Genomic DNA, 23,418 nt, shown 5'->3' with positions numbered 1-23,418 from the left:
GTACTTCAATAAAAAGTTGCAACACTTTTGTGTTCAAAATGTATGAGTCTACCGAGAGATAATGCCATACAGTGAATATTTAAACTCATTGTTCACACAAAAATGAAAATTCTGGTACTCACCTTCATATTGTTCCAAAACCATATGCTTTTCTTTCTTCTGTAGTACACAAAAGATTTCTTGAAGATTGTTATTTCCATATAATGAAAGTCAGTGGGGTCCAAAACAACACTGGACCCCAATGGCTTTCATTATATGGAGATAAGCATTTTTCAGAATATCTTTTTTTGTGTGTTCCACAGATGAAAAATACTATCTGTGGAAAGGAATTTTAAGATATTTGTGAACATTTTCTAGTAATTTTGGTAGAAAGTGTTTCAAAACGACTAAAGTTTAGAGAATGGCAATATAACTGGAATTATTAAATGGCTCTCTGAAATACTTGATTCTGATTGGCCAATCGTGGCATTCAATAGTGAAATATTTCAGAAAAATAACCATTTTCCATTTTCATATATCAATTACATTGTTACATAGCCATGTAAAAACAGTGATAACGATAGTTAGCCATTCATTTTTCACTAAACGTCCCCTATAAAAACTAATTTGCTAACTCGTAGCATAAACAAAATGGAATTCAGCATCATATTTTTTGGCCGTGATTGCAACGTTTCATGATTTGCACAATTCCTTTAGTGACTCTGGAGCTAAAACAACACTGACAGCATGCGCAAATAAATAACGCTACCAGCAATTCATTCTTAGTGAATTTGTCCTCTGTTCCCTTTTCAGCTGTCAAGTAAATGGCACCATAAGACCATTGCTGCAGCACTAATAGTCATGGATAATCAACACTCCTCCTTACAAACACACACACACACCTCCGTCCTCTCTTATGCCGTTTCAGTGTGCAAATTCTCTGATTGAATGATTAGCACTAAGAGGGACAGGCTTCGCTTTATTGCAGATGTAAGCAATCCATCAGAGAAACAGCTCATTAGAAATCTATTTGGTGTATACAGCTTTAATCATGACGGTGACTTTTTAAATATCTCTCTAACATACGTTTCAGGACTTTTTCCTAAGCTATTGATTGAGATGTCGTATGCTAACCCAATTTGAGTTGATCAGACCATCTAATATTTTTTCACGACTAAACAAGCAAAACACATTTTTGCATCCAGTCAACGTGATGTAAACACAAATCATGCAAAAGTCAATCTGATGAGTTCCTGTTGATATTTCATTATTACGCCACAAGCAAAATTCAGGTTTGAGTACACAGAGCTGCATGCAATTCCTTTCTTGTGGGCTCTTTAATGGCTGTGGATATTGATCCATGAGCGCCGTCCACCGCTATAAGTGCTAATTTGCTTCGTCTTTCAAAAAGCACACGACAGAAGATGGATACAAAACACCAAATCACTTAATAAACTAACCAATTCGGTGTATTTTCTCTGTTTGTCATTTGGTAGCATTAGACTGTAAACCACCAAGGAATTTGTGACATGATTTATTGTAAGTCCTGATTAGCTGTTTGCGTGTTAAATTACTATGTAAAAAGATCAGAACACAGAATGATTCATTTGATCCGGTCTGCGGCCAGCAGGGGCCCTCAAACCTCTAGGGTCCCAAAATTTTGAGTTCTTTGCCGAAAAAGAAGAAAAAAGAAAAGAAAATCAAAATGAGAATTTCACTATTAATTTTACCATTAATTACCATTTCTTATTCATTATATATCATAACTTGTTCTTTGTTTTACTTTTCTTCTTCTTCTTTTTTTTTTTTGTTTGGTTTAAGTCCAGGTTTGAATTAGTGCCAGATTTACGTGCTATCAACTAGTGGATTTTTCTTAAATAAATGTGCAAAACAGAGATGCATGTGATACACACCTACAGTGGCTATATACATTACTCATAATCAAAGATTGCTGCTGTACTTTACTCTATAATTAGCTTATGAACTGCATCTTATTGCAGGGAGATCTGCAAACCAACAGCAGCAGAGCTAACTATAAATGATCTCAAAAAATATAAAACAGAATGTGATTTAAAAAGTATAAGAATGCAGGGTAAAACTGAGAAGATAAGAATGAAACTTTGAGCTCTGGTTCATGGATAATGCCACTTCTTACAGACAGCAGCACTTTCCTAATCTTACAGATTCACATTTTAGAGAATGCTTAACCTACTTTACGGGTGTCTCTAACGCATTCTGTTTGTTCGAGCTCCATGTGCAATGTTTCATTCATTTGCAATTGGGTTTTTAGAAAAAAGGACTGTCACAGCCATACGATCAGAATTAATACAACAGATGGAGTTTATAGCATTCCTTTCAGTCACATTATGTACACCTGAATGTCAAGTATCAATGCACATTAATTGGTTCACAGCTTGTTTGGCTGAACGCAGCAACTGTAATAGACCAAACAAAGACTAAGTTATAGAATGGAATCATTTTAATCATACATATACGGTATATATATATATATATATATATATATATATATATATACACACACTGTAAGATAAAATGATAAGATAAAATGAATATAATTAATATTGTCATTATTTAAAATGCAGTAAATGGTTAAACATTTATTTGTCCTACATGGACCTGTTGTTATAAAAGCTGCAGTGTTTATTTATTTATTTATTTATTTTATTTTTGAGCCAAATCTCAAAATTGTCCTATGGTGTGACAAGCATGTCTCAAGCACGGTTCAATAAATTACAGCCAATGACATGAGCAGATGGTAAATTCTTGTCTCAGAATTTTTCAAATATTTAACTTTTTTGGAACCACTACAAAAGTGTTAAGTTTTTTGGGGTTAGAAGAGTTTCAGACACATACTGATTGACTATGAGACTGAATTTTGTTGATGAAAATATTTTTTTGTTTTATTTAAAATACATGTTGATATTGTTTGTATCAAAATTAAACTTTCTTTCTCCTTTGACATGTTCAAAATTAAATATAAATAATTTAATTTCTGTCCTTTAGTGTGACGTAATGTCCTATGGTGTGACACAAATAAACACAGATTTGTTTGTATCTCAAAATGTCTTAAAAAAGAGTTGAGGATTGCAATAGGGGAGATACAAATATCACTCATCTTAAAATGGTATACATTTTCAGCAGTTTTGAACGAATGACAGCAAAGTTGGTCTTATTGTCAAAGTTTGTCTTGAAATTATCCATCAAGTCATGGGGAAAAAATGATGTTAATTTTTATTAACACAGCAACACAGCAATCATATATTTGAAATGTGGTCAAGAATTAAACAAACAACGGCAAGTGGCTCATCAGAAAAAAGAGAATCTCACTTTCAACATACATTATCAGAGATATATTCACTCTAGGTATCAGTGCACTAGTGGTGTGTCTAGTTATCAGTGGTGTTGTCGCCCTCAGCTGTTAACTTGTTAAGCCCCAAGTTCCTTTATTGGCCCTTTGACACTTTAATGTCTCCTTTAATAATTTTCTCCCCCTCACACGGGTAGATTACGGTCTAATTGGCACACATCGGGACACATTCCACATAATGGTAGATTGTAGCCTGTTCTCAAAAACTCCCACTCACCCATGACAATTCTCCCGTGGGAATCCCATACAAGACTCGTCCTTTAGTACATCCACATTAAACCTGAGAATGAGTCTCCATCTGTGAGATTCTTTCAAGCACAAAATAATGAGCTTCTACTCTGTGAAGCCATGCCAAAAATGAGCCATCATCTCTATACCCCAGTGGAACGTGAGCTACCATTGTCTCCAAGACCTTGTGCTCACGGACCATCCATCCTGGTTCCAGCGACTCTCCCAGATTTCATCATTGGACTAGACTGTGGTCCTCATCAGGGATCCAGAAGGTCCCAACCCAGAATCCAGTTATTAAGTTCTTCCAGAGCCAATCTAAATGAGCTCCAGAGGCTGGCCAGACATAACTCGTGTTTTTTTTTTGGTGTTACAATATAAAGTTACGAGTCAATACGTGCGATGCGAAGACGAATAGCGTACTGCAATGTAATATAGTCGAGCATATTCAGGCAATGCCACAAGCAGTTACAACTTCTCGCAGGGACAATACCAGTGACAAAGTTGGTGCACAATAACCAATGCGTCCAATAAAGGGAGGAGGCACTTCCAACTAGGCGCTCCAAATGATTTATGGACTGCAATCGTAGGTCCATGTTGGGAAATCAGGATCCCCTTGCCAAGAACATTGTGTTCTGGTTCAGTACCAGCTGGGGACTGCATTACGGCCGCTATCTCTTAAGCAAAAAAAAAAAAAAGATCAGATTGTGATTTATATACGTGAAGGTGCAGATGGCAGGACGGTAGATCCTCAGAATTACCTGTGTTTACAGGACATACTTTCTACCAACCCAGAGCATTGCTTAGATATGCCTGTTTCTATCTGAGGACAATTTTTGCGAGCTTTCAAAGCCTTTGTGTTGATCTTTTTTTTCATTACACCTCAATGAAACCACAATGCATAAATCAGAGGAATGAAGGCTACTACAAAGGTCTTGAACCAGAAGTGCTGGCAGCAACAGAAAGAGAAAGAAAAGCCTTTTCTTTTCGCAAAGCCAAGCCTGTCATGCTTTTGGGTCACATTATGAATCCAATCCGGTGCTGAGAAAGAGAAAAAGGCTTCCCCAAACCGCTACAAACATAAACAAGCCGACTGCGGAGAAAACGAAGGCACGTTGTGGCCCTGAAGATAAAGTTAAATCAATCACACCAATGCAAGTGTAATAGAAAAAGACAGTTTAAAGGTTCGGAATAATCACAGATGTCATGAGTTATTTTTCACTTCGGCGGAACATTGTGTTGCCTTGGAAAATAAAGAGTGGAGACGTTTTGACGATAGAACAAGCGGGTGCTGATGAATGGAGCACGCAGACTACAGCTCGAGATAGGCCAGAGAAAATGTCAAAGACCATATGGAATACGAGATGTAGTAGTACTTCAATAAAAAGTTGCAACACTTTTGTGTTCAAAATGTATGAGTCTACCGAGAGATAATGCCATACAGTGAATATTTAAACTCATTGTTCACACAAAAATGAAAATTCTGGTACTCACCTTCATATTGTTCCAAAACCATATGCTTTTCTTTCTTCTGTAGTACACAAAAGATTTCTTGAAGATTGTTATTTCCATATAATGAAAGTCAGTGGGGTCCAAAACAACACTGGACCCCAATGGCTTTCATTATATGGAGATAAGCATTTTTCAGAATATCTTTTTTTGTGTGTTCCACAGATGAAAAATACTATCTGTGGAAAGGAATTTTAAGATATTTGTGAACATTTTCTAGTAATTTTGGTAGAAAGTGTTTCAAAATGACTAAAGTTTAGAGAATGGCAATATAACTGGAATTATTAAATGGCTCTCTGAAATACTTGATTCTGATTGGCCAATCGTGGCATTCAATAGTGAAATATTTCAGAAAAATAACCATTTTCCATTTTCATATATCAATTACATTGTTACATAGCCATGTAAAAACAGTGATAACGTATAGTTAGCCATTCATTTTTCACTAAACGTCCCCCTATAAAAACTAATTTGCTAACTCGTAGCATAAACAAAATGGAATTCAGCATCATATTTTTTGGCCGTGATTGCAACGTTTCATGATTTGCACAATTCCTTTAGTGACTCTAACACTGACAGCATGCGCAAATAAATAACGCTACCAGCAATTCATTCTTAGTGAATTTGTCCTCTGTTCCCTTTTCAGCTGTCAAGTAAAATGGCACCATAAGACCATTGCTGCAGCACTAATAGTCATGGATAATCAACACTCCTCCTTACAAACACACACACACACCTCCGTCCTCTCTTATGCCGTTTCAGTGTGCAAATTCTCTGATTGAATGATTAGCACTAAGAGGGACAGGCTTCGCTTTATTGCAGATGTAAGCAATCCATCAGAGAAACAGCTCATTAGAAATCTATTTGGTGTATACAGCTTTAATCATGACGGTGACTTTTTAAATATCTCTCTAACATACGTTTCAGGACTTTTTCCTAAGCTATTGATTGAGATGTCGTATGCTAACCCAATTTGAGTTGATCAGACCATCTAATATTTTTTCACGACTAAACAAGCAAAACACATTTTTGCATCCAGTCAACGTGATGTAAACACAAATCATGCAAAAGTCAATCTGATGAGTTCCTGTTGATATTTCATTATTACGCCACAAGCAAAATTCAGGTTTGAGTACACAGAGCTGCATGCAATTCCTTTCTTGTGGGCTCTTTAATGGCTGTGGATATTGATCCATGAGCGCCGTCCACCGCTATAAGTGCTAATTTGCTTCGTCTTTCAAAAAGCACACGACAGAAGATGGATACAAAAACACCAAATCACTTAATAAACTAACCAATTCCGGTGTATTTTCTCTGTTTGTCATTTGGTAGCATTAGACTGTAAACCACCAAGGAATTTGTGACATGATTTATTGTAAGTCCTGATTAGCTGTTTGCGTGTTAAATTACTATGTAAAAAAAGATCAGAACACAGAATGATTCATTTGATCCGGTCTGCGGCCAGCAGGGGGCCCTCCAAACCTCTAGGGTCCCAAAATTTTGAGTTCTTTGCCGAAAAAAAGAAGAAAAAAAGAAAAGAAAAATCAAAAATGAGAATTTCACTATTAATTTTACCATTAATTACCATTTCTTATTCATTATATATCATAACTTGTTCTTTGTTTTACTTTTCTTCTTCTTTTTTTTTTTTTTTTGTTTGGTTTAAGTCCAGGTTTGAATTAGTGCCAGATTTACGTGCTATCAACTAGTGGATTTTTCTTAAATAAATGTGCAAAACAGAGATGCATGTGATACACACCTACAGTGGCTATATACATTACTCATAATCAAAGATTGCTGCTGTACTTTACTCTATAATTAGCTTATGAACTGCATCTTATTGCAGGGAGATCTGCAAACCAACAGCAGCAGAGCTAACTATAAATGATCTCAAAAAATATAAAACAGAATGTGATTTAAAAAGTATAAGAATGCAGGGTAAAACTGAGAAGATAAGAATGAAACTTTGAGCTCTGGTTCATGGATAATGCCACTTCTTACAGACAGCAGCACTTTCCTAATCTTACAGATTCACATTTTAGAGAATGCTTAACCTACTTTACGGGTGTCTCTAACGCATTCTGTTTGTTCGAGCTCCATGTGCAATGTTTCATTCATTTGCAATTGGGTTTTTAGAAAAAAGGACTGTCACAGCCATACGATCAGAATTAATACAACAGATGGAGTTTATAGCATTCCTTTCAGTCACATTATGTACACCTGAATGTCAAGTATCAATGCACATTAATTGGTTCACAGCTTGTTTGGCTGAACGCAGCAACTGTAATAGACCAAACAAAGACTAAGTTATAGAATGGAATCATTTTAATCATACATATACGGTATATATATATATATATATATATATATATATATATATATATATACACACACTGTAAGATAAAATGATAAGATAAAATGAATATAATTAATATTGTCATTATTTAAAATGCAGTAAATGGTTAAACATTTATTTGTCCTACATGGACCTGTTGTTATAAAAGCTGCAGTGTTTATTTATTTATTTATTTATTTATTTTTGAGCCAAATCTCAAAATTGTCCTATGGTGTGACAAGCATGTCTCAAGCACGGTTCAATAAATTACAGCCAATGACATGAGCAGATGGTAAATTCTTGTCTCAGAATTTTTCAAATATTTAACTTTTTTGGAACCACTACAAAAGTGTTAAGTTTTTTGGGGTTAGAAGAGTTTCAGACACATACTGATTGACTATGAGACTGAATTTTGTTGATGAAAATATTTTTGTTTTATTTAAAATACATGTTGATATTGTTTGTATCAAAATTAAACTTTCTTTCTCCTTTGACATGTTCAAAATTAAATATAAATAATTTAATTTCTGTCCTTTAGTGTGACGTAATGTCCTATGGTGTGACACAAATAAACACAGATTTGTTTGTATCTCAAAATGTCTTAAAAAAGAGTTGAGGATTGCAATAGGGGAGATACAAATATCACTCATCTTAAAATGGTATACATTTTCAGCAGTTTTGAACGAATGACAGCAAAGTTGGTCTTATTGTCAAAGTTTGTCTTGAAATTATCCATCAAGTCATGGGGAAAAAATGATGTTAATTATAATTTCATATTAAATAAATAACAGTAACACTATATGAAAATAAGTGTCTAACAATGAAGATAAATCTCTCTCTTGCTATTTATGTATTATTAAGAGGTTTTTATTAATTTTTGCTATGTCACACCATAGGACAAATTTATGGTACAGTTCAGTAAAAATAAAAAAAGCAGTGAAAGAATTGACAAAGTTAGTGACCCTTTATATTTTCTCAAAGATCAGACTTCACACTACATAAATATATACATTTCTTTTTCAAAAAAGGTTGTTTTGTTTTTTTTACAAAAAAAAGAAGCTTTTTTTACTGCCTATTTGTCAACTACCCATATATGTGTGTGTGTGTGTGTGTGTGTGTGTGCATACATGCATGCTATTTTTGATCGTTTAATATTTACACCTCTGATCAGCATCGATTTAACTTGAAACTAGTCAAATACACTAGGTTTTCCTCAGTCAACTAATTGTACAGGCAACCCACTGGCTAATCGATTTTGAAAATATGTAGTTTTGCTCATCCCTAATGGCTACTTCATCAGTGAAGACAAGAAAAAAGTTCCAGTAAAGCGAATCATGACCAGGCTCGCATCAGTCTACTTAGCAGAATGGATTCGGTAATTCAACCCATGATGATGTCGGAATTTACCTCCACGGACATGGATTCTATCTCGACAAAATATGTCAAATAGAGGCTCATCGTCTTCATCACACACCACACTGATTGATTTGGACATTTGGAACCGAGTGGTAACATGGGGAATCACTGGAATGAATGAAGCCTCCCTTTTGCAATGGTACATTAAGCTATTTGCAGCAAGAGATGAAAAAAGTTAATACGAGACTAGCAGTTTTCCAACCGTTTCCTGTGGGATTTTTCTCAATTACATCCCCGTCGCTCCGCAGTGGAGTGAAGCTCAGAAATTTCATTCGGAGTTAATGTGATGTTAATACTTGTGCTGAAGATGACTGCATTACAAAAAGGTTGGACGAATTAACCTACACACAAAAATAGCGCGCAGGTCCACACATATCCATTCCGATCCCCTGAAACACGGCTAAGCCCGATGAGTCATTTTGACTGGCATGACATTTTGACTGGCACATGCTTGATTTTTGCACATTGGAGTGGGACATAGGGATTCTGCAGCGTGAATGCTTTAGATAAAACTTGTCAGAACTCGTAACACAAACAGAACAATAAAAATCAATGTCATGCAGTTTGTGATAAGCACGCTCTGATGGGACTACATTATGAATGGCCTTTGTTTGTTATACATCTAAAACATGCATAAAGTTTAAAAAGGGTCAGACACCCTGTGAGAAAGCCCAGCCACAAAGGACATTTCAGTAACAGTTTTTATGTTCCAGTAACTTCACTAGAAATGGTGCACTGAAACATTTATGAGTTTACGTTGTTGCGCTTGCATGTTTAATAAAGATGCACAGTGATTCAAACCATGCATGGAAGTCAACTATATTAGCCAAAGGCCATTCCCAAGAACACACACACACACACACACACACACAATCCAACTGTATCTGCTTCTGGCTGGAACTCTTCATGTTTATTCCTAAAAAAAAAAAAAAAACTGTTCCTTAAAAGCAATAAAACAAATGAATTATATTCATTTCTGAAGTATATTTGAATGCAACATGAAAGTTTAATAACAAAAATAAACTTTTTAAGTTTGCAACGTAACTTTGTTTCTACTCATAATGCACCAATAATGCAATGTAAATTAAACAGGAAACTTTATAATCCTCTTAACATACATTATTTGCACTGCAAATAATTAAGAAAGACTTTCTATAAAAAAATTCCAAAGGCGCTCTTCCGGTTGTCACTGCTGGCTATGCATCCCAAAGATGAGCCGGTAAACTCTTTAAAGGTTGAAATGAGGCTCGCAAGCCTCTGAATAGTTGTTAGAGCAAAATCATTAGGCTAGAGGGAGAAATTTGCATGCAAATCTTAGAAACACTCGGTGGGTATATCCTTCAATTTGAACTTTTTTCATGGACCCCTGAAGCAACAGACGCCATTGTGTGTGAGGAGTTACAAGTTCTCCTGACTTTAATGGCCATACAAAGCCAAAATTATGGCAAATATGGATATAAATTCCAAACCAAATCTGTTATAAGACCTCAAAAGCATTTTAAAACAGTAAATCCACTCGAGCCTGCAGCTGTAAACTTAATTATGGTGCCATGGTTCTTTACCCATACTTCACTGGTGCCATGATAGTTTACTAGACCATTTCTGCTCCCAATAATTCCAATTAAATTGTTTTTTGGTGTTACTCTCCAAGATATCAGGGAGGATTTTGCAACCATTTAAAAATGTGAACATGGAAATGCATTGTAAAACATGTCCTTTTGTAGTACTATTGTTCAGGGAGAACAATGGCAAGCCTTTCACCAGTTCCTTTTCTTCCTCAGGACCATAAATCAAACCTTCCTTTTCAGAAAGGATGATACCACAGTAATCTCAAAGGATGTACAGTTGAAAATAGACCACTGGCAGAGGACAATTCGAAAGCCTTCTCACAGGAAAGAAGCTGTGTGACATCTCAAAAAGTTGCTGTTTGGTTCAAAGCCTGGATTATTAATGGATAACGAATACTATTATTTGGATGAATAAAAATACGATGCAGGTTAATATTTATAAAGCTGCCAATAAGCCGTGTTTTTCTAACGTACTGTGGCATTAACCACTCGCAATATTTTTAGCACGGGAGGAAGAAGAGAATGATGAAAGTACTTTTCGGATGAAAACTGTACGGAACATGATAATTCCATTCCCTCTTGCTCTAAGCATTGACAGTGAGGGCTCTGATTTATTCATGAACCTTGTGCATGCTGCCAAGAAGCATTAAATCGGAGCAAGTGACTGAAAGGGTTGGGGGGGGGGCGCCAAAAAAAGTTGCTGAGAAAAGCAAATTACAGTTTCAAAACAAATCAAACCAAGGTGTGGACACGGCATGTCTGGCACCCTCTCCATAACTCTACTGGAAAAACTATTTGTCTCAACATGAACCAATTAAAGCATCTCACTCTTCAAAACTCACCTTGGGAAACACTTTGGAGAGCACCAATCTTTGTTCTAGCAGAAATAGAAACACGTTTCTTTGAGGAGAGTGGTTCTTATTAGGGCATTTCATCATCTTGTTGGGCTTGTATACCGAGCAATCATACCTTTTAGTGTTTATAGTGGTCTACTGGAATATTTTGGCTTTTAGGGCAGCAGAATCACATCTCCTGCGAAAAAACCAAAAAAACTAGCTAAATGTCCTCTCCACGTACCTTCAAATGTCCTCCTTAAGCATATAATATCAGCGCCCATGGGAAATGCTTGTTAAATGTCACATAACATGCATATCTGGCTCCACGTCTGGATCCAATACATAATTTTCTATTTTAAACATGTAAGGCCTGACATATAAAATAAAAGTCTGAAAAATCGATTTTTTGACATATTTGATAGATCAGGCTTTCATGGCTCATATACAATGATATAGGAGAATATAGAGCTCAAATGTATTCAGAGACCCAAACTGAGCAAAATATGCAATGTTGTGCAGTTGCTGATATTCACATGACCAAAAAGTAAAATGAAATTCTGAAAGCTTGTATTGTAAATCAACGAGATCGTTATAACAGTATAGAATATGCTAACAGAAGATGCATATAAATATCAGTTGTCACTCTGTATCTCCCAATAATATGTCTTGGTAAGATGCTAATTAAATGCTTTATGTTGTATGATCAAAAATCTGCAGTTTTTAGTTCCTTATATTTATACGAATTCCGGAAATGTTGGGACTTTTTTTACAATTTGAATAAAATGAAAACTAAAAAAATTTCAAATCACACAAACCAATATTTTAATCACAATAGAACATAGACAACATAACAAATGTTTAAACTGAGAATGCACAAAATGAGCTCAAATTTGATACCTGCTACAGGTCTCAAAATAGTTGGGACGGGGGCATGTTTACCATGGTGTAGCATCTCAGTTTGAAGACGTCTGGGCATCGAGGTTATGAGTTTCTGGAGTTTTGGTGTTGGAATTTGGTCCCATTCTTGCCTGATATAGGTTTCAAGCTGCTGAAGAGTTTGTGGTCATCTTTGACATATTTTTCGTTTAATAATGTGCCAAATGTTCTCTATAAGTGAAAAATCTGGACTGCAGGTAGGCCAAATCAGCATCTGCACTCTTCTACTACGAAGCCATGCTGTTGTAATAGCTGCAGTATGTGTTTTTTTTATTGTCCTGCTGAAATACACAAGGCCTTCCATGAAATACACGTCGTCTGGAGGGGAGCATATGTTGCTCTAAAACCTTTATATACCTTTCAGCATTCATAGTGCCTTCCAAAACATGCAAGCTGCCCATACCGTATGCACCCCATACCATCAGAGATGCTGGCTTTTGAACTGAACACTGATAACACGCTGGAATAACATGATAACATATTTTGATCAATGTGATTATAGGCCTTAGAAAATTACAGATCAAATATGAAAGATATGAAAGGGTTAATATTGCACATTGAAGACATCTGTCACATCAGATGTAACACAATCACTGCTCCTTCCAACATTTAAGGATCCTGTTATATATTACAAGCATGTATTGTTTTCAAAGGGAACTGGTGGACTGACACCCGACTGGAGGCAGCTGCTTATGATATGTGAGTGGTGACATGAGCAGACAGCGGTTTGCTGGAGGTGCTCAACCACAGTGCTGTACCATCTATCACTAAGATCACTATCACCTTGCTGGAGATGAGACCTGTAGACTTCAATCCCACAGCTGGAGTGGCTTGTAATCTACACTCATAACCAAGAAGAGCAGACAATTCCAGAGCTAAAATCTCCAATTCCATACTTTTGACCAATGATCTTCTCTGATTTTTCAGTCATTTATAATTGCGATTCACAACAGCTATAGTGATAATTACAGCTATAGTGATAATTATATTACCATCCACAGGAATGGACTGTAAGGTTCTGTTTATTAAAATTGTGTGTTCATGTTTTGTTGTCTACCACTTTAAAGGGGACCTATTATGCAAAAATCACTTTTATAAGGTGTCTGAACACAGTTGTGTGACTGCAGTGTGTGAAACCAACCAGCCTATAATGTTAAAAATCCACCAACTCATTGTTTTATAAAACCAATAAATCATGAACAGTCTCTCCAAACGAGCTGTTTCAGGTTCTCCCTCCGTTCACGTCACGGAGGGGAAAAAGTCCCGCCCATTTGTGACACTCTCTACCCTATTAGCATAAACACAGCCCTGAGTGAGAAGCTGTGGTCCGCCATTACTGGAGATATATGTCAGTGCCAAAGAGGCATTACAAGTGTTGTGTTTTGGGATGCACTAATTAACATAGGAATCGCTATAATCTCCCCTCATCAGAGCCGAGGACACTGTGGTTAAATTTCATTTTCGAAGGAAATATCCCAGAAAAAAACGGTAAATTCCCCTAAATGTTTGCGAATCAATACCAACGCTCTGTGCACGAACGTCAGCTCCAGACAAAGTAAGTATCACGCGTTTGTTTTCCAAATTGCCTTTCTGAAAGAGCTTCTTGGCACTCTGTAAGGCTAATTGCTACAGCTATCATTGTCTCTGCCTGTTTTCACTGATACTGCCTTCAAGTGCTATAAAGTGGGACCAGAGGTCGCGTTAACCGAAAATTCTCCGTCATTGACAGAATTTTTTTTAGCAGTGACGGAAAAATCTGAAGGCCGTCCGTCACTTTGGCAGATTACACACACTGAGGGTGATCTATTGTAATTTATAACTGTAATTCCCAGCCCTGTCCAGTTGGTGGCGAGTGCACTCCAGTGAGGCAGCAGAGCGCGCGATCGTCTCCAGAACAAAAATAAAGGTCTTTTGCTATGTCTTTGATTACTCACAGGCGAGTATAGTAAAGCGAATCGCTTGATCTAAGGTGTCTACAGTGATCTATCGCGCCACATTAAAGAGCGCCAAAACGGTATTTATTGCTTGAATTTCCTAATAAAATGGACAGAATTTGAAACCTGAGACTGCATTTCATATCAAAAGTAACAACGCACAAACCTTAGCCGATTGCCTAACGTTACTGTGCATTCATCAAATGAAAACAGCATCGATTGGGAGTTAAGAAACGATATTGGTTCATAAAATAAGAATCTATTAAAACAGAGAAATCGGTTTTAGTTTATTTATTTTTTTTTATCCAGCACTAGCATATTTTGTTGTTTTAAGTGTCCTCCGCTGTCACTGATGCAGTTTCTGTTCATCTGTTCTCTTCATAAATAAATAAATGCATAAGCCAATATGCTCGTCCTTTAGGTTCATTATTAAAAATGAAAACGTGAACAAAAATAAAAGCAATTAAATGGGTTATTATAATTAAAATACGAAAATTAAAATGACGGGTAATAATAGATTATGACGGAATTTTTACGACCCTGTCAGTCAAAATGACGGATAATATTAAAGTCTAACGCAACCTCTGAGTGGGACTTATAAAGTTTGTGACCAGCATGAGACCAGCTATGTTATTATTTTTATCCTGCCGTGCTCCCCATCTGTGTAATTCATAAATGCGAATTTATTATGCACAGTATAATCAGATGACTGACTTTGAGACAGAGCATGTTTTCTGTAAAGATAACAGGTTTGTACTAATATTGGAATGTTTATTTGCAAACGCTAACACTGCTAATGCTGGAGTTTGAGCTCTTGAAGCTCCGCTTTCTTCTCCAGGAGCAACAGCTCTTTTGGATGTAAAGCAACATACTCAAATTCAACGCGTTTTGGCTCATACCCTAAAAGTGGCAATTTTAACAAGCTATAAAAATTTATCTGTGAGGTATATTGAGCTAAAACTTCACATATGAGACCCTGGACCACAAAACCAGTCATAAGTGTCAATTTTTAGAAACTGAGATTTATACATCATCTGAACGCTGTATAATAAGCTTTCCATTGATGTATGGTTTGTTAGGATAGAACAATATTTGGCCGAGATACAACTATTTGAAAATCTGGAATCTGAGGGTGCAAAAAAATCAACATATTGAGAAAATCACCTTTATAAAGTGTTCCAAATGAAGTCCTTAGCAATGCATATTACTAATCAAAAATTAACATTTTAATATATTTACGGTAAGAAATTTATAAAATAGCTTCATGGAACATAATCTTTACTTAATATCCTAATGATTTTTGGCATAAAATAAAAATGGATAATTTTGACCCATACAATGTATTTTTGGCTATTGCTACAAATATACCCCAGCGACTTAAGACTGGTTTTGTGGTCCAGGGTCACATATACGCTCTGGGGACATCAGAGAGTTATTTTACATCTTGTAAAAAGGAGCATAATAGGTCCCCTTTAAATGCTCAAGCTCTTTAAAGTTGGATGACTCTGATTGGCTGTCAAGGTTTTTTATCACTTATCAACAGGGGGGAAAAAAGCTCTGAAAGTAATTCCAACAATATTGTTCTTCCATGACATCATTGTTTAAATTGTGGTGTGGAGTTCATTATTTTGTTTTCTTTTTCGTTGTAGTAATCGTCCTTGGTGTGGACAAGCCTTTAGGACTTTTAAACTAACATGATTTCAAAATTAACCCTATACACTTGCCAAAATTGTTTTCTATTTCCACTTATGTCACTTGCGTCACACAAGTGAACCAATAGCCAAATAGGCATTCAGTACTTAAATATTCAATATTTTACAACTGAGCATAGCATAGCATGAGCATAATATTTTTTTTTAATTCTCAGATTTTCCAGGTTTTCCATCATAAAAATCCAGCAAAATAGCAGAATGTACTAAATTAAAATATAAAAGAAAGAAATAAACAATGTTATTGTAATACAAATAAAGCATAGCCCTAAAGCTTTGCAGGAGTTAATTTGGGTCAGTGGCTCTCATTCACTAATAATTGCATAGATTATTCGTATTTATATGCACAGAACTTTTCAGGAAAATGTATGCCTAATTCACAACATGTGCGTACAAACATGAATTTACTCATAACCTCATTCTAATGTCAATGAATTTTGAGTATTCTAAATGAGCAACTGCATGCCTAAGATTTGAAGAGAATTTGCATAAAACACACCCAAACCATATCCATATAAGGGTTCTCTAAGCAATATTACATCACAGCAAACAGATGACGCTCTCTAAGGATGCATTCTTGCCTGATAGCATACACAGTGAGATCCATTAATAAAATGCAAAGTGCCATCCTCAAAATCAGTTTAACACCTTTTATACAGACCTATAGAGGATTGATGTTTGGATCTCGCTCATTTAGAATAATGAACAAATTCACGTATGTATGCACATGTTGTGAATTAGTCCAACATTTTCAGTTCACTATTATTATTAATACAAATCAAATACTCAGCAGAAAGGAGCAAGTGCAGTGCATTCTCAGTTCAAAATCATAGCTTTGGTAAGTGTGTGTTGGTTGGGGGAGGATGATACGTTAAGAGTTATCTCTCTGGAAAGTTGCTTTATTAGCAGATGTTAGCATAAGGTTATACACTCAACACCATCTGGAGACATGGCAAGAGAAGCTGCTGTACTTCAATAATCAACCGTACAGAATGACATCAGACATACAGAAAAAGCAAGTGCGCACACACTCTCGTCCTAATCATTATTTATTCAGCTTCTGGTATTTACACGCATGGGAATCTCAAGCATCCTCCCAGAATCATTCAGAGCTGAAAATTTTAAAGGAGATTGGTAAGTGCTCTAATGCAGGGAACGTTTTATAGCAATATAGAGGATTTGCGGAAATAGAAATACTAATACATGCACAAAAACTATTTTGTGATAAGAAAGCATACCGTCACATCTGGCTTTATTTATTTTGAGATCATGTTAATGGATGATAGAACTGGTATCACCTGAATCAGCAGGTTCTCTTGTTTAATTTGATAAAAAAACATCCACACAACCTGTTCGCCTAACTAGAATATAATGGCCTTGAACTTTTCACATCTGAAGCACTTTTCACTGTACATCAACTGGACACATAAAGATTACACACAATGGAACAATGAATACACTTCTGTTTGTAAACGTAATTATTAACACACAAACTGTCTGTTTCAAGTTCACAGTTCAACTACTTTAATTCGAAACATTAGGTAATATAAAACTTGATTAGAAATATAATGCAAATAAACACAAAGCTACAGATGTGATACTATATGGTCCTTCATATATCCCTCTATGGCATGATCTGGACTGCTTTATAGTCGTCTCAAATCTCCACTGATTATACATTAGATTTGAACAGACTTTGAAAAAGTAACAACAATCACTCTAACATCTTCATTCAATGGCAAAGTGTAACAGTCCATCTGATCTCATGAAGAAGACCATGATATTCCAAAATAAAGCACTAGGGTTCACAGAGGACGCGTTCCGTCTGCTCTAATTTTTATCATTGAAACATGCGTCAGACAGACGTCTCTGGCCGATGCGTCGCGTCTCACGCTATTCCAGCTTTAAGGTGATAGCTGTCCATTTCTTCCCCCATATAATTAAATTGAGTAGTGACCGAGAGAGCGTTCCACAACATAATTGAAGTAATACTGATTTGGAACGTCGTGAGATCGAGGAAACGATGATTTTGGTATGGGCTGTCTCTTTAAGAAGGCAGAACTGTTAAAAAACAGTACAACTTTTAAAAACGCGTCGCAAGAACGTTGTAAACGTCTTGCTCCAAGAACGCGCCCTGTACGACGCATATTTCAGGTCGGATACACGCGCAGTTCTGTCACATGTGTATTTTAGAACGCTACACCGAAGAAATCTAAACAGATACGAGTTTAAACTTATGAAGAACTCGGTCGTGACTAATTCATAATTCACAAGATCTTTGAATGAGCGATATTTTGACGCTACAGAGTAACGCGAGGAACACAAGTGTCCTTCAGGTAAGTGATTCGCTGGATAGAAGTCATAAAACACAGCAAACGCGTGGCGCGCGTATTAGCGCACTATACAACATAACATCAGTTAATCAGGTATTTAGATGTACTAAACACATAATCTATATCTGGATAAACACACTGCAGTAATGAAATCGATCGCCTTACCTTTAAATCAAGCTCGGTTCCAGTAAATGCCGTGAATGGAGACAGTGGGGAGCGATGTGGTCTGCTGGAGACACAGTGAGGTCTGCTGTCCGAACTGTTGCCTGTCTCCTCTCAGAGCGCATGTAGGCTATTCTTAACTGAACGAAACCCCTCCCCTGCTTCACACGATATTTTCACGCACATTGTATTGAGGAACCGATTAGTTTGTTCAAATCCACACCTAAATGAACTACCTGTGATGTCGAAATGATTTGCTAGTCCTTATCCATACGCATACTGTAGGCTAATATGCACATTTTTAAGTTTCATCTGTCAGGTCTGCGGTGTCAAAATATGCCATGAGGTCAGTGTTTTGCACGAAATTTATTTGTGAAAAGAGTATTATTTTCAGTCACAGCCAAAACAACAAAAGACAGGTTAAACTGAACCCTTTGGAATATATCCGTGTAAATAAACCATTTTTTTTTTTTTTTTTTTTTTTTTGCAGGTGCTTATGATTTAATAATTCCTTAGACATGTGACCTTTGTAGTTCTATTACAAGTTCAAATATATTTTCTGATTCTAATACTATTCTAAAGAAAATGTACAATTCTAAAAAAAAAAATACTTTAGTTAACATGAACTAAAAATGAACAATATTTCTAATTTATTATTACATTTTACTAATGCATTATTAAAATTAAAAGTTGTGCTTGTTAACATTAGTTTATGCACTGTAAATTAACATGAACTAACAATAAACAACTGTATTTTCATCAACTAACATTAACAAAGATTAATACATACTGTAATAAATGTATTGTTCATTGTGTATTCATGTTAGTTAAAACATTAATTAACATTAACTAATGGAAGCTTATTGTAAAGTGTTACCCTGTATTTTCTAATCAAATAAATGCAGCCTTGGTGAGCATGAGAGACTTATTTTTAAAAAAGTTTAAAAAAAACAAAAGAATATCATTGTAATATAATATAATATAACCCATGTAATAATATCACCAGGTTACGTTTAAAAAAAAGTTTGTATTTTGAAACAAAATAATCAAACTAAGTGGCAATTATTTTAAGCAAATACAGCTCAAACTGACTTTAAGCAAAACATTTCACAAGAAGTTGTTTCACTTGTATGAATTAGAAATAAATGTATACTGTATTTACACTGATCTGTTCGTTGTCACTGTTAAATGCGTATCAATGAGTCATTTTAGTGTTATCTAATATACTGTAAATATACTGCTGTAACAGGCCTGTGTTTTCAAAGAAGTCTTTTAACTTAACTCCTGCTCACGTCCCACAAGGCCAGCTGCTGAAACTACCTTTCCTTGGTTTATTCCTTGAAAAGAGACTCTTGAAAAGATGTCTGGTTTCCTCTTTGTCTTTCAATTCCAACCATCATTAGCAACAAACTCTCACAGTCAGAGACAGATTTCTCTTCAGTGGTTTTCTATCCTCATAGCTGGAAAAGACCTGGCATGAGGGAATTTGTCTCTTTGTACTTTCTTCCATCGTAATTGTGACCTTTTCTGATGGGTTCTGTACCCTTTCCTGCAGACAGATGAGGACCCTTGCAATCTCCCAAACGTGTGGAAGCAAGCAGATGGTCGGCTTGTCCTTTTTTTTAGTTTTCAACAAAGGCACCCAAGGTATAAAAGCACATTAAAGTAATATTAACATAACAGATTATAACCTGAAGGGACATGTATGCAAAGAACTGTCCTCTGGAGGGTATCACTTGAGCTCTGACTGTTCGCGTATCAATACTCCAAGTTCCCTAGCGAAAAACCACCAACGGAAATAGAAAGGATATGGCAAGGATACCGCAAAGCTCGATTTCATTATCTACAGGGAAAGACGGGGAGAAAGAGAGAGAGTGTCAAAGAGTTCCAGGAATATAAACTACACCCAGGACAAATATACAGCTATCAGACACGTTCATACAATTAAGATATTCCTTTCATGTAATTACCGCAAAATCCGGTGGGACGCCGAGCGTTACACAATGAACTTCCTGATACTGCTGAAGCTTGCAGATGAATGACTGGCTCAGGAGTGTTATATGATTCTGAAGGTTGATGGTGAAAGTGACTTTTACACAGACTACAGTGGCAGGGTGTTGATTCGACACATTATTTCACTTCGCTTTGATGTTTACGCCTATCTGGCCTCTTCTAAATATGACTCCTAATGCAGTGTGCTGGAGGTGGGTGGAGATGAATAGGCTTTGGTTAGTGGGTGATTTTGTAGCGCTTTTGACCGAAGTTCTACATTTTAATAACCAACCGGGACTCGTTTTACTCATTTTACTGTTCGCTGGGTTTACATCGATGTACAAATTGCTTTATGAGAGACAGTGGGTGCCTTTTATTTCTCATAAATGTCTAAAAAGTGATAAAGAGAAACAGCAAAATGTATCAACAAGATACAAAGAAACAGAAAACAACCAGATTTTGAAGGAGTTAATATATTTTTTTAAGAAAGATGGATTAAGAATATCAAAAGTGACAGTAAAGAAAAACAATTGCAATATTCCAAAATATTTTAAATAAAAGCTGTTCTTTTTGATGAAGAACTTTCCCTTCATTAAAAAATCATGAAAAAAGTGTCATATTCCACAAAAACATTAAGCAGCACAACAGTTGCCAAAACTGATAATTATATATATTGCCATCGCATGAATAAATTGCATTTTTAAATATATGAAAATAAAATAGAATAGTTATTTTAAATTGTAATAATATTTTATTTTGAGTGAACTATTCGGTTGATTTCTTAATAAAACAATTTTTTCGCTAGAAGCCACCAACATACTTCTTGAATTGTGTTATTATCAGGAAAAGCATAGGCACACTGAAAAACACCCTGGTTTGTAACATTTTCTTCATCCTCTGGTCCAATGTAATGCAGTTAGCTTACAGCGTACTGTGATCATTGTTGCATTGTCCCTCTGTACTCCAATTAGTGCATGAACTTTCAAAGTGTAGCATTACCTTCCCTTTGTGCTCCTGCAGCTCATTTACACTCAGTACAGCACAGACACATATAGAGTCATGTGTGCTGTCATCAAATCCCCAAAGTGTCACTTGGCAAACACACTCCGACACACTCATTCTCTGCTGAGAACAAGGGCCTCAGTTAAAAGGTTTAAAAAAGACTGACCTTTTCTTTGCCTAATGTGACAAGATACATCCTTATATAAATGTCACAGTAAATCATACACCTTCAGATATGACTTTGAATCAGCTTCATACAGATACTTCTTTTAAAGCAACTATGGCTCAAACCAGATGCTCTCAAACTTTGTTAAACTTTAGTGGTAAGCCCTTGTCAAATCAACGATTGTTCCTATTTTTTTCTGCATTGATCAAGCAAAAATAAATTATGAGCAACATGCCATATTTCAAATAAAACTTTTTTTTTTTTTTACCTTAATTTGTATGCTATTTTGCCCAAATTTGCATAATTGTCTAATTTTGCCTATTTTTGAGTTGTAAGGCCTATTAAACTTCTCCCATCTTTTTAGAAGCAACTGAAACTCTTCTGTTAAGCTGGGTAATTTATCATGATGCTCAAAAAGCTACATTCAGTTTTTGAGTCAATAACAGGCCTCTCTAAAAGCTTGAAATGAAATTGAGCATATAGATGCTTACTTTGTGGGTAAACTGAATATTTTCTCACATTTTTCACATCAGATTTTTGAATGTCTTTGAAAGAAGTCAATAATGCTCTTCGAGGCTACATTTATTTGATCAAAATATAGTAAATACAGTAACACTGTGAAATATTACAATTTTAAATTACTTTATATACATTTACTTTATAGACATTATATAATAGATTCTTTCTTTGAACGTAAATGGAATAACGTCCCACCTTGTCAATAATTTGTTTTTTGCTGGTTTTTATGTGCATGCAGATGGTATGTTGAAGTCTCCTATTCAAATCTTTCATTGCAGAAGAGTGCATTCAAGTCTAAGACACATTGAGTAATTGAATAAATAGAAAACCGTATATTGATTAGAAATGAAAAATAAAAATGGCAATTTTGATAAAGTTATATTGTAATTTTCCATGTGTCATGTCCAGTTTGAGAACCACTGGCCTTTAGTAGCCTGCCATCACATATAAAGTCTGAGCATGGTTAGGGATTCACTACTAGAGACATGGCTTTCATCTTACCTGCTGTCAGAGAGATATTGCAAGAGATGCACTGGACTGTGTGGATACCACACAGCAATTCACATTCTGAGTTTCTGCCTGTCTTTGTGTTTGAGTGCATGAGAGTATGTGTCTTCCCAGATGAAACAGCCCGAAAGCTTACTGTCTCTGGCCATTTCTTTGATATTATTTGAAAAGGTGAATGCTTCGTGAAAGGAAGATTCACTTCTAGTCCTAGTCAAAAGAGAACTGAACATTTTACAGTGAAAGCAATACAATAACAATCTAAATATACTGTATAGTGTTGTAGCAACGTGCTGGGCAGCAGAGTTGTGCACCATTTAAATGAGTTGAAATGAATTGAAATTCAAACAGACAAACAAAAAAGTCAACTGCCCTTTTTAACTATATATATATAAAAAAAAACATTAGAGGACAAACTTTATATATATTCAGTAAATAAATTCAGTAAAATCATTTGTCATCCTACTTTAAATTCCAGCTTTCTGTTTCTGGCCAATTCAATTCAAATTCCAAAACATTTATTCTAATATTTCTCAGAAAGATAGTTCCTGCCAGCAAATGTTCTCACATTAGAATAATACAGAGTAATTGCACTGTGAAGAAATGAATACCTCTTAAATAGCACTGCAGGATCCCCAGTTAGACATGCTGAAAAAGGACAGATGGGAATCGTTGCATTCAGAGCAGTGTCTCTGAATGGTAAAAAAAAAACATGGCAAACCAACCTTTTGCATTTCACATCTGGACTTTTCAATCAGAGACTGACCCGTCGCTAATAAGTGACATCCCTGGCACGATCAGTAATTGATGAGCTACCACTGCAAATTGCTTCACAGGGGAACGCAGCAGTCTCGTTTGGAGAAAGTAAATGCCTGCGAGACGGACCCATGACACATCAAACC

At 35.8% G+C, this 23,418-nt stretch overlaps 1 protein-coding gene across 3 annotated transcripts in view; it reads right to left on the bottom strand.

Annotated features, from left to right (window-relative positions):
• The window catches only part of LOC131542258 (contactin-4), an 89,004-nt gene extending 70,573 nt beyond the window's left edge, over positions 1–18,431 (bottom strand). For all 3 annotated transcript variants that reach the window (XM_058778751.1, XM_058778755.1, XM_058778752.1), the window contains exon 1: positions 18,337–18,431. The gene's annotated coding sequence lies outside the window, so the exon portion shown is untranslated. The remainder of the gene's footprint in view (positions 1–18,336) is intronic.
• Positions 18,432–23,418: the final 4,987 nt, after the last annotated feature.

This window comes from Onychostoma macrolepis, chromosome 06 (genome assembly GCF_012432095.1).
Source record: "Onychostoma macrolepis isolate SWU-2019 chromosome 06, ASM1243209v1, whole genome shotgun sequence".
NCBI classification, from domain to species: Eukaryota; Metazoa; Chordata; class Actinopteri; order Cypriniformes; family Cyprinidae; genus Onychostoma; species Onychostoma macrolepis.
This window is presented reverse-complemented; position numbering and strand designations above follow the sequence as displayed.